Source organism: Canis lupus, chromosome 7 (assembly GCF_003254725.2).
Source record: "Canis lupus dingo isolate Sandy chromosome 7, ASM325472v2, whole genome shotgun sequence".
In the NCBI taxonomy this organism is placed as follows: Eukaryota; Metazoa; Chordata; class Mammalia; order Carnivora; family Canidae; genus Canis; species Canis lupus.
This window is the reverse complement of record NC_064249.1, coordinates 70,628,731-70,642,084: the sequence shown is the minus strand read 5'-3', so window position 1 is coordinate 70,642,084 and position 13,354 is coordinate 70,628,731. Positions and strand designations below refer to the sequence as shown.

Genomic DNA, 13,354 nt, shown 5'->3' with positions numbered 1-13,354 from the left:
CATTTTGAGCTAATTTTTGTGTATAGTAGAAGATAGTGGTTCAGTTTCATTCTTTTGCATGTAGTTGTCTAGTTTTCCCAACACCATTTATTGAAGAGACTATCCCATTGTGTATTCTTGACCCCTATGTCAAGGGTCAATTTACTATTAATGTGTCGGTTTATTTCAGGGTTCTTGATTTGTTTTACTGGTCTGTTTTTATAGCAGTACCATACTTTTTTGATTACGATAGCTTTATAATGGGAAATCAGGAAGTGTGTTGCTGCCAGCTTTTTTCTTCTTTCTCAAGATTACTTTAGGTATTTAGGGTCTTTAGTGATTCCATCCAAATTTTAGAATTTTTTTTCCCTATGTTTAGGGAAAATGCCATTAGAATTTTTAAAAAGATTTTATTGATTTATTAGAGAAGGAGAGAGAAAGAAAGAATAATCAGGGAAGAGAGGGAGAAGCAGGCTCTCCATAAACAGGGAGCCCAATATGGGGCTTGATCCCAGGACCCTGGGATCATGACCTACCTGAGCTAAAGACAGACGCTTAACTGACTGAACCACCCAGGCACCCCTCTTTTAGGCTACTTAATTCTTTTCTACTCCCCAGAGAGGCTAACAACATGCCTGTAGACATGTTTGTAATAGAGGTCCAATAAATGTCTTGTAACTGATTGATATTACCTACCTTTCCACTCAACCTTGCCCCATTATTTCTCTTTTTTACCCTTTTCATCTATTCCTGTTGTTTTTATTACCATTCCAATGAGGTTTTGAGTAGTTAGAGCACTGTAGGTGTTCAATAAATATTAAAGAACAACAGCACACTTCCCATTCTAATTTAAATCATGTTTCATTTACAAGACAGGTTAGAATTGGTAGTTTTACTCTTGCTTATCTGAGTATTATAGAAGCAACACTTCTACCCGAAATACTCTTGATCCATAGATTTTATACCCTAATTATACCTATTGTGCATCTGTGATACTTCACTATTTTTCTTTTATTTTCTTTCCTTTTTTCATTTTTTTTCCCCTCATTTCCTTGTTTTAACTGGCATCTCCTCTATTCTAAACGTAGCCTTCCTTACTTGATGCTTGTTTTCATTCTTGGATTTCTAAGTCTTACAATGTTGGTCTCCCAGTTAGTTATCTTCTAACGTTCACTAAAATATTGCCCACTGCTCCATTTCTTCAACATGCTATTCATACAAGATCCTTTCCAATAGTACAAGGACCTAAGAGGACATTTGCGTATGCTTTTTCATTCCCACTTGTATTAACTTTTAACCAGCTCTTTGACCTTGGGTAGATCTACTGGCCTATCTGGGTATGGCTAACTTAAAAAGGTGTAATAACTGTAACTCCTGCTTCTCCAAATTGCCAGTGTGGCATTCATCATGATGAACTGCAGTTATATTTGGTAATTTGCCATATCCAATGGACTATAAACTCCTGAAGGGATGTTTCAGTTCCCAAAGGAGGTCATAGCTATCATTGTAATCACACAACAACCCATCTCTAGTCATAAATGTGCTTAAATATTTGAGTAAATGACCCCTTTAAGACACTTTGTCAGCCCACAACACTACATTTCCTAAATTCTCGGGGCAGTGCTTAAAGTTTGTGGTTTGTATTTTATATGTTCATATGTTCCTTTGTGCTTTTCTATGCTTGAAAAGCTCTCATATGCTTTCCTCTAAAGACCTACAAAAACTTCATATTCTCTACAAAAATGATTTGAACAACAGTATGACATTATGGTCAATTTAGGAGCATGTTTACCCTAACTCAGTTCCACAGTGCTCCACAATTAATATGGGATTACTCATAAATTAAGCGATGAAAGTAAAATAGAAAATACCAATCTAACATTTTATGGTATGTGTGTATCTCTGTATTTTTATTATATGTATTTTAGTAGCCTCTGGGTGGCAAGAACTCTGAAAATGCAGATTTTTTAATGGAACAGCTTGTCAGTTCTATGATACCCTGTAATTTTTTAAAGGTCCATATGCTAATTGCCATAGTTATTATTTGATTATATAATGTGGTAAATTATTCTTTGCAGCCACAAGCAATCTGCACCTCTCTACTTAGGTGTTGCCTGATATCACCTAGGAGTACATATACGAAAGAGTGAATAAGGGAAAAGAGTCGAAGGGTCTAATGACTTGATCAAGGGAGTGGTTGTTAGTGACAGTAAGACTGAGTTCTATTTCTGGCTCTAGTTTCCTTTCTTGGCTACAGATCTGGCTGCCAAAGCTCTCATTATTACTTACTTTATTGTATTGTATTGTTTTTTAAAGTGATTATTTCCATGGCAACAAGGCACCATTCCAGGCTTCAGGGAGGCATGACAGCCACAGTGGAGTTGGGAACCAGCAAAGATAAAGGGGGTGGAAGGAAAAAGAGTGGGGGTATGAAAATCTTTGAGGGCAAAGATGTAGGATGGATCTGGCAAAACACCAAAGATGTTCTCATTTGAAATGTCAGTTAATGGAAAATTTTGGTTTCTTCATGTTTCCTAAGTCTAGTGAATAATGTAGCTGTTTTTATTTTTCTAATAGTGAAAAAATAATAGAAGACTACCCTGAGATGATATTGCTAATGGAATTATAAGGTCACACTTCTAGACAGAGTAGGTAGTCTTTCCTGACCTAGCCGTCATTCTTTTTATGAGTGTCCAAATGATCAGTGATAATGGGATAATTTTAGCTATGTCAGAATGAGGGAATAGAGTTCTTGATCTGGAGGCAGCCCTGATGTGTTTCAAGGGGGAAAAAAACCCTCCCACTGTTGCATTGAGGTTCAACCTGTTTTCCAGAGATGAAGGCATAAACCCTTCTAATAAATTAAAACATGGAACATGAAGATTGATAATCCTTGTCATTGCATTCTGACATCACAGTGGACTATGGTAGTTCCCCAGGAAAACAGTAGTGAGCAGATTAGTGAGAATGGTAAGGATCTCAACTTCTTGAGCCTTTACTTAGCACTGGTCTAATCAATTTCAATGTATTAGAAAATTCTCTGATAAGAGGATAATCTTTTGAAATCTTACTTTGTGTGCAATCACCTCCATTATGAGAAGCTAACTTTTAAAATGTCATCACTGGACCTGAAGATAAAGATATTAGCTAGGTTAGGGGCGCCTGGGTGGGTCAGTGGTTGAGCATCTGCCTTCAGCTTGGGGCATGACCCTGGTATCCTGGGATCACGTCCCACATTGGGATCTTTGTATGGCGACTGCTTCTCCCTCTGCCTGTGTCTCTGCCTCTCTCTGTGTCTCTCATGAATAAATAAATAAATAAATAAATAAATAAATAAATAAATAATCTTTAGAAATGATATTAGCTAGGCTAGATATTTCTTATGATTTGTCAGATATGATATTAAATCATACATTTGATTCCATCATTAGTGCTCACCTTAAGAAATATCCACTAAGCTCCAGTTGACTTAAGTGATTTTGGAGGATGCAAATTCCTTCAAGAAGAATTGCTTCAAGAAGTTTACCATTTTAAGGTATTACCATAGAGCATAGCGTTTAGAAGCTTTTGAACTTTTGCACATCATATTGGCAAAGTGAAAGGACATTTTGTACTAATCTTGTCCTTTTCAGTGAATTCCAGAGAAATGATCCAGACCTAATTTATTAGATTAAAAGTCATTGAAATGATCTCAGTTAACCTTATTCTCAAACTTGTGGATTGTATATACAGGGACTATAGGTTCAAATGGAAATGGAAGGATTTAGTTTCTTGCCTTCACTATTATGATACATGGGTTTTCTCCATTTACTTACTTTAAAAAGCCACATGGGTTAAAAAAAATCCATTATATTTGAGTATTTTATATTGTATATAGCATAGTCCCAAAACAATTCTAGTTGATCCTCATGAGTAAACATTCCTCTGAAATATTACTTGTTTTTTGAATTGGGGATGGGAGAGGGAGCTACATTTTATACAAATCCATACATAGTTCATTAAATGACTAATCCATTTAAAACCCAAGTCTCTTAAGTCCCAGTCTAGTGTTAATTCTAGCACAGCCTCCTGCTGCTGAACCAGAGATAGCTTATATTCTGATTTTATTAAGATTATATTTTCAAAATTTAATTATATGGAGAAAGAAAATGAACAGTATTGAAAACTGTGAAAGTCTCCTTAGCACATTGAATGTTTTGGGTTCAAGTACATAATATTTTACTTGTTAATAAATATGCTTACACAGTAGTTAAATTTTAAAAGCTAAAACTCCAAAGATAATCTTTCAATTAGATGAATATTAGAACATTATTCCCCAGATGATGATGTAATGTTTTGTTTGTATTTTTATACTCTCTAGAAGATAATGCGGTAATTCTTAAAACATTTAGCCTTTGTAAGAAGAAGTGAGGCTAATTAACCTCTGATTCCATTGCTAAGTTCTGTTAGAAGGCCTATCAGTCAGTTGACCTCTATTAGGCAAAATACTGTGGTGGAAAGACATGGCCAGGAATCCTGTTAATTTTAAATACCATTATTGAAATATTGGCTGGACCTATACGTGTCACTTGGTTTCCAAGTTATCTGGTTGCCCTGGCTTTGAGATAATTCATCACATTGCTATTTAATCTACAATGCTAGAAGGTAGTGTCAAATTCAAGTTAGTTTTAAAGAACAAATGGCAAGATTTCCTCCTTTTTTATGATTTAATAATATCCCTGTGTGTGTGTGTGTGTGTGTGCATGTGTGTGTGTATACACACACCACATCTTTATCCATTTATCTGTGGATGGACACTTGTGCTCTTTCTATAATTTGGCTACTGTTGATAAGGCTTCTATAAGCATTGGGATGGGGGCACACAGGTGGCTCAGTCAGTTAAGCATCTACCTTCAGCTCAGGTCATGATCTCTTGGTCCTAGGATCCAGTCCCATGTAAGGCTCCCTGCTCAGCAAGGAGTTTGCTTCTTTCCCTCCCTTGGCCCCTCCCCCAGCTCCTGTTTTTCTCTCTTTCAAATAATTTTTATAAAAAAATATCAGGATGTATGTATCACTTTAAATTACTGTTTTTGTATTTTTTTGGTAAATATCAATAGTACAGTTACTGGATTGTAGGCTCGTTCTATTTTTAACTTTTTAAGGAATCACCATACTGTTTTCCACATTGGTTGCACCAGTTTGCATTCCCACCAACAGTACACAAGGGTTCCTTTTTCTCCACATCCTCCCCAACACCTGTTGTTTCCTGTGTTGTTGATTTTAGCCATTCTGGCATGAGGCGATATCTCATTGTAATTTTGATTTGCATTTCTCTGATAAGTGATGATGAACCTCTTTTCAGGTGTCTGTTGGCTATCTGCATGTCATCTTTGGAAAAATGTCCACGTCTTCTGCCCATTTTTAACTAGATTATTTGTATTTTGAGTGTTGATTTATATCAGTTCTTTATATATTTTGATTAGTAACCCTTCATTGGATAGGTCATTTACAAATATCTTCTCTCAGTCAATAGGTTGCATATTTAGTTTTGTCATTTCCTTCCCTGTGTATAGCTTCCTATTTTGATGTAATCCCCAAAGTTTATTTTTGTTTCTGTTTTCTTTGCTGTGAGAGACATATCTAGAAAAATGTTGCTACAGCCAATGTCAGACATTTCTGCCTGGGCACCCTTCTAGGATTTTTATGACTTCAGGTTTCACATTCAAGTCTTTCATCCATTTTGAGTTTATTTTTGTGTATGGTGAAGGAAAATAGTCCAGTTTCATTATTTGCATATAGTTGATCCGTTTTCCCAGTACCACTTGTTGAAGACACTGTCTTTTTCCCATTGGTTATTCTTTCTTTGTCAAAGATTACTTGGCCATTGAGTTTTGGGCCCATTCCTGGATTTTCTATTCTCTTCTATTGGTCTTTGTGTCCATTTTTTTGTCAGTACAATACTATCTTGATTCCTACAGCTTTGCAATATAACTTGAAGTCCAGAATTGTGATTATTCCAACTTTCTTTTTGTTTTGCAAGATTTCTTTGGACTATTTCAGGTCTTCTGTGGTACCATACACATTTTAGGATTATCTGTCCTAGTTCTATGAAAAAAAAAATGGTGTTGGTATTTTATGTCAGATGTGTCTATTGCTTTGGGTAATATAGATATCTTAATATTTGTTCTTCCAATTCATGGGCATAGAATGTCTTCCCATTTCTTTGTGTTGTCTTCAATTTATTTCACCAATGTTTTATAGTTTTTAGAGTACAGGTCTTTCATCTCTTTGGATTTATTCCTATTTAAATGTGGAATTATAAATGAGATTGTTTTCTCTTTTTTTAATATTTTATTTTAAGTAAGCTCTACACCCAAATGAGGCTTGAATTTACAACCCCAAGATCAAGACTCACATGCTCTATGGACTGAGCCAGTTCCTGGATTGTCTTCTTAATTTCTCTTTCTGCTCCTTCTTTATTAGGGTGTAGAAAGGGAACAGATTGTAGCATATTGATTTTGTAAATACATTGAACTGTTGATTCACCATGTTGGATAGTGCTAAACATCAGGTTATAATTTTAGTCAATTTGGTGTACATAAAAGAACAGTTTATGAACTGGCACTCTACACACTGAAAGCAAGATGAAGCTTGAAGGTGCATTGTCACAGAACCACTTATAAATGTGGAAGCTATGTAACCTTCACAGTGAGTAGTTTTAGCAGTGGAGGTTTCCAAATGGCGATATGGGTAGAGTGCTTATCTTATACCATTTTAGGAAAATGATTTAAATCTTGTTAGGTTATTTCTTATAAATGCCTCTAATAAACAGAGTTCTGATTGTGTTGTAGAATATACTAGATTAGGTTTTGCTTATGTGAGTTAACTGGTTTTATAAGTGTGGTAGGTTCTCAAGTCAGGTCTCCATTTTCATTTAACATAGTGAATGAAGATTAAATGCCAAAGAAATAGGAAATGGGGATCTCTTAACCTAGTTGGTTTCTATCTGTTGGAATGTGAAATGAAGAGTAAGACAAAGTTAGAAAGGAGGTAAGAAGTACATTGTGGATGACCTGAAATATGAAATAATAGAAAGGCATAATAGTGCCACTGATTGGGAAACCTTGACTTTACTCCATGAAAGATTATTTTGGAGGATTTGGAGAAGATCGAATTGATCAAATATTACCTCTGGACTGACTTTTGGAAAATATGTTCCTTACAACTTCTATCCATTGGATACCATTGTGATCATATTTTATGGTATGAATATACATCCAAATATTTTATCTTTCTTTTTTGTATGTCTATCTCTGAAAACAATTGTAGGCCTAGATGAAAGAATGGCCATGCAAGGTCTTAAACTTCTAGGTCTTAGCAGAAGCATAATAATTTTAACATGGGAAAACCAGTAAACTATAGGTCAACCATTTCAAATAGTATCTATAGAATATAAGAAAACATGCATAATCTTTGAGTAGTATTTATCACTTGAGAAATGTGACATGGTAGGCTGGTTGGAAACTAAAGAATATTTATGGAAAATTAAATAAATTAGTATTCTTGATTGTTGGCCAACCCTCCTTAAATCTCAATTTAGGGTGTGTCTCACACCTTAACAACCTGTTTTAATCAAGTCAGCAGTGAGGGAAGTTGTATGTATATGTGTAGCAGAATAGAATTTAACTGGTTTCTGCATCCTTGTTTGCCTTCTGGAGTATATCTTGAGAGGCTGAGTCCTGATGCCAGAACAATGGATCAAAGACCTATCTCATTAGTGCTATATCAGAGTAAACTATACCCAAGCAGTGAGTTGAGATACTGTAAAACAATAATGGGGCAGACAAATAGGGAGTCAGAGATTAGTTAAAATGAAGAGCCAGTTTATGGTGAATATCTGCTAGGTTATATTCTATTCTCAGTGATATTTCTTTTATACTTAGTTCAGTGTGCTTCTTGGGATTGGGAGCAGGTCTATAAAGTGATCACCTTGCACATACATCATCTTTAGTAATGGAAAGAAGGAATGGTTTGGGAGAAGGGAAAAAAAAGTGGAGATATGTTAATATGCATCCTATTTCTTTTATGACTCTTTACCTTCCATTTTTACTCTATTTGTAGACTTACTTTCTTCAGCCAAGGCAAATGCTTGTGCTCCTATTGAGCTTGTTGAATTGGCAGGCTTTTAAAAATTCCTTTTTGAGGGATTAGTTATTAAGCTTTAGTGAAAACTAGAACAAGTACAATTTTCAAAATATAACTGTATCCATTTTATTTTCTAATGAATTATATTTGGAAAATCCTCAAGGACTGTGTATTTGTGATGCATTGTATTACCCACTAGACAACTCCTTTTAATAGTCATGAGTATAATTTTACTTAAAATTTTCATCTATCTTATTTATTCTATTCCTAGAAGAATATTTGTATAAGGGATATAACACACCAACAGCAATATTTTGTTTGCATTCTTCTTCCATGAGCTTGCATCTGGCTTTTGAACATGAAATTGGTGCTTATCACATGTGCTTTAACTCTAAATGTTTAAGCAGTGTATACAGGCTTAATATTTTTTTTCAAAATTGACTTCCATTTTCCAGTATATAACATTTCTTTAGAGACCTCTTCTTAATTTAAATATTTTTATTAGCTCTCAATTGTAGAATATGTAGAATACATATCTTAATTATTTAAGTTGAATGAGCTTCAGTTATATTTTTGGAACATAGACTCAGCAACTTAGTTAACATATTTCTCAAATGCCTACTGAGTGGTCCGAAAGCATTCCAAAAGTATTGGAGAAATGTTAACTTCTGCCCTAAAGAAGGTTCCAATTTAATTACTCATAGCCTATCAATGTCATTCCATTACAAATGGAAGTTGATCCCATCTAGGCTTTCTTGTAAGGCACAGACTGTGTGGTCTATTCAGGGAAGGAATAATCTGTGTGAAGTGGAATTGTGTTTTTATTTCCTGTGATTCAAGAAAGAATCTGGGCCTTGAAAGATGGGTAAGGTTTGGAATTAATACAGGGAAGATCGAAGGGACATTCTTCATCAGGTATCTAAGACAAGACCCTGTCATGTTTGCTTCACTAAAAGCATACTTATTAAAATTGAGGTGGTAGGCAGTAGAACCAAAGGAGATGAAGAACTGCTAGATTTTCTAAGGGTTCAACTAAAAACCCTTAGGAAGAAAGTAGCTGTGTCCCCTCTTCTCTGTTCTTTTCCCTCTACTCTTGTTCTCACTGTCCTCATTTGGTTCCTCATTTGGTTCTTTTTCTACTTCCAAGTGCCTGCAATCTGACTCTCCTGTGTATTAATTAGCACAGATAGTCCCAGGGACTTCCATGGCTCCTGATTCTGCATGATTTCTAGCTTCAAGAACAACTAGTAATTGATTTGGTCTTGGAGGCTATTACTATCTTGATGAAATTCTTCAGAGAGGATATAATTGATTTAGATGATGGATGGAGGGTGGACTCGGTCCCCAAATTGTGATGACACAGGATGGGTGAATACGAGATTGGGGACCCACCCTCTGGAAGGGAAATTCTGGGAGTGTAATTGTCATAGGACTCTCAGAAAAGGAAATGTTGACTGAAGAAGTAACCCAAACACATTAAATGCAAAGGTACATGGTAAGAATAGCATGCTGTTCATGGAATTGTGAGACAACCAAGCTGTTAGGAGAAAGAGTCTGTTTTGGGGAAGGGTAAGAAATAAAAATGGCAAGATGGGTTCAAATTAAACAACAAACTAAAGCTCACAGGAAGACAGGATACTAGTACTTAATGAATGCTTATTATGCACTGAGAGTCTTGGTGCTTCCATTTTTTAAAGATTTTATTTATTTATTTGACAGAGAGAGAGAGAGAAAGCACAAGCAGGGGAAGCAGCAGGCAGAGGAAGAGGGAAAAGCAGGCTCCCCCCTGGGCAGGGAACCTTTCCTGGGGCAGGATTCTTGGACTCTGGGATCATGACCTGAGCTGAAGGCAGATGCTTAATGGACTGAACCACCCGGGCTCAGTGCTTCCATATTGTGTAGACTTCTTCATCACCTCCTACTTAGCCCACATGCATATGAGGAGCTACTTTTTGTTTAATTTTGCTTTATCTTTTGAAATAACCCTCAGACTGAATTTTCATAGATAGTAACTGTTGACTTCTGTTTCAAGGTATCAGATTAATCTACTTATCAGTGCTATAGAACTACCACTCTTTCAGTTTGGGTATTAATTCTATTTCCTCAGCCTACTTCATAGATGTTTATGGTTAATTCTAACTGTATGATTTTGTGACTTGAAAGTTAGTTTATTGCATTGCTCCTGTGAATTTCCCTTTTAAACTTTGAAGTGATACAGAATCCATACTTAGTGTAAAACATTTGAAACAATACAAAAGGCTAAATGTGAATGTAAATTGTGAAAGTTTCTATCACCTCTTTCTTGGCCTCCACATTTCCCATTCCTCCATATTGTAGTGTTTTCATTATAGATAACCATAGATTGTAGTATCCTTTAAGACTTGTTTCTAACATACATACACAAACACATAGATAAGTAGGCAGGTAAACTGCTAGTCTTAGTTTTTATGTAAAGGAGGTCATGCTGAAGATGTTATTTGGTAACTTGGCCTTAGATTTTTCATTGAATAGTGCATCTTGAATATCTATCCATGTTAGTAAATGTAGCTCTGCCTCATTGTATCTAACTGCTTTGCTATTCCATAATAGGGATTTAGTCATACTCCCAAGTTCATGCCATAAAAGTTAAGGAATTATACTATTAGAATGAATGCAGTAATATATTTTTATAGATTGTGCATATGTCATTATATCATCTTTTTGTACCTCCGTAATGGATGATGGACTCCAAATTGTAGAATCTTTGGATCAAAGCATATGTACTCCTTAAATTTTGATACAGTCAAGTATGCAAAAATGCGTACTAACGTACACTGCCACCTATAGTATATGAGAGATTTCCTGTGTTCTGCTCCCTCACCCGTTCTATAAAGAATATTTTTTGGTACGCTTTCAAAGTGAATTATGATTGTGTTCCTAATACCTCAGTATATGGATTAAACTGTATTTCATAAGAAAACAGTGTACATGTCATGATATAAAGACAATGTAGATAATTTTTAAATGATTAAAGATGAAGTTAATATAAAAATTCTAAGGAATGTAATCTCTTGAATGAACTTGTTTATCCTTTAGCAAGAAATGTTTATTACACCTGACTCAGTGAGAATGAAGTAGGCTTCATTTTTTTCTTAAACAAGAAAAAGGTGGCTAATGACTAAAGGTTTTAGAATTTTTATAGACCTTTTTAAACAATACATTTGCATGAGAAGAATTAGCTCAGTCTAGAAATAATGAACTCATGGTAATATGCCAGTTAATTTCTATTCTGAACTCGATTTTTCTTGATGACTAGAATGGTAGTAAATGCTCTCTCCAGTTGCAAAAAACAGAATGTATCATTCACCTTTTCTTTCTTTCTTTTTTTTTTTAAACCTCCTCTGCATTCAGATGTGGAGGGAGCATCATGCCAGAACTTTGCATGTGTGTGTGCATGTGTGTGCGTGGCAGATGGATAACAAATACAATCCTCTGAAATCCTTAACATGAATGGGTTCCATGGCAAAGTCCAGACCTTTGAAGATCCCTTATGTTGGGAAGGGAATAGTTCTCTCTTAGATTCCCTAGATGGAGTCAGAATTTTTGGGATCTGAAGACTCTGGCAAAATCTTACTCATTCCAAATGACCCTAATCTGTAAGTAATCTAGATAACCATTGCCAAGGAAGTTATATATTAAGTGTGCTCTGGATGGTTTGGGATTAATCTTATAGTGCCCCAATGCACAATACCAAACACTGAAATTCTAGGGTGCTGCTTTGTTTCTAATACATGCTTAATGAATCCATTAAATAAAATGTTTCCCCTCTAGAGTTAAAGGAGAGAAATCTAGCCAACTAAGAATCACTGACCAAGTGCTCAGAATCATTCTTCAAATAAATCCTGACTTTCTTATAAGACTGTCATTTTAAAGCTAATGACCATTTATTCTGAGAAAGTTTCCTGTCGACACTAGTTATATCTTGGCTAAAACAAATATTTCCCAAATCAATGAGTATTCCTTCATAAGAAATGACAAAGATCACAGTCCTCAGATAGAAACAGTAGAGTTTCTATCAACTGAGATTGTGGTAAAGATACATCACTTTGGTTTCCACTGAAATTCAAATAACCATTTATAACAGTGTAAGGCAATATGAGATAAAGCAGAGTGAGAAAGGACACGGAAATCGGCCATTTCCATGTGGATTTCAATAAGGGAGTTGTGGTTTTTACATCATGGAAAATGTAATCAGATTGAAAGCTCTCGAGATAGAAAAGAGCAAGTTATAGAACCGGAGTATGTGCCAGAAGTAATTACTGGATATTCTGAAAAATAATTTTAGTAAATTGCGTAGGAGAGCACCAAAGACATCAACAGCTGGTTATTGCCTTGAACTGCATACAGTATTTGAAATAATGCCATTATATATGCCAACTGTTGTTTATGCTTATGATAATTTTAGGTGGCTATTTGATATATTTTATGATTAAATATGATCCAGTGTTTTCAGTTTGCTTTCCTTCTCTTCAGAAAGGTTTTTCTTATTTTAGAATCTACAGATTTTCCTTTTTCCATAGATATATCCAATATAAGCATATTATAAACTAAAACTACCCATGTCTGCCAACCTTCTATATATCAACATTTATAAATGATGAGTTTAAACTGATAAAAAATTGTCTGTCTAATTATAAGCAATGGGCCTCATATGGATGTTCTTAAATATTAACTAGAAATAAGGATTTGCTGTTTGAAGTAAGCATTTATTTTGTATGATAAATTCAACTCTCAGGTCATAATTGAAAGATTTTATTCTGTTGCTGCTTATTCAGTATAGACCTTTGCACGCAAACATACTGAAATTTCATTTCATGCCAGGTGCTGTGCTCAGTGCTGGGGTGGGCATGAAGAGTCAGGAGCCCTGTCCTCAAGGCATGTTCAGATGATGAGTATGATGCCTAAGGCTTATAAGAAAGACAATAGAATAACTTTTTTTTATTGTAATTTTGAAATAAATTGACCTTGGGGGCCCTTACAAATAATGCTTGGAAAACCATTTGCTTAAGAAAGAAGAATGGAGCTTTGGTCTCTTGTTGGTTGGTCTCAATTTTGAAGACCAAAATCTATGTATCACAAAGGAGACAACTGGCTCCTAGCATTGTATAGTGTGGTGAAAGGGCCCTGAGCAGATTCAGAATATAGGATATGTTTGGTTGACTAGCATCTGACTGAATGCTAGCAATAACATGTCTTGATGAAGCTCAAATGG

At 35.2% G+C, this 13,354-nt stretch overlaps 1 protein-coding gene across 5 annotated transcripts in view; it reads left to right on the top strand.

Annotated features, from left to right (window-relative positions):
* DLGAP1 (DLG associated protein 1) overlaps positions 1-13,354 on the top strand; it is an 871,196-nt gene that overhangs the window by 74,007 nt on the left and 783,835 nt on the right. The window contains exon 1 of one of the 5 annotated variants that reach the window (XM_049111853.1): positions 3,411-3,514. The exons of the other annotated variants lie outside the window; for them this stretch is intronic. The gene's annotated coding sequence lies outside the window, so the exon portion shown is untranslated. Of the gene's footprint in view, positions 1-3,410; positions 3,515-13,354 lie in introns of those variants that run through there. 5 annotated transcript variants of the gene reach the window in all.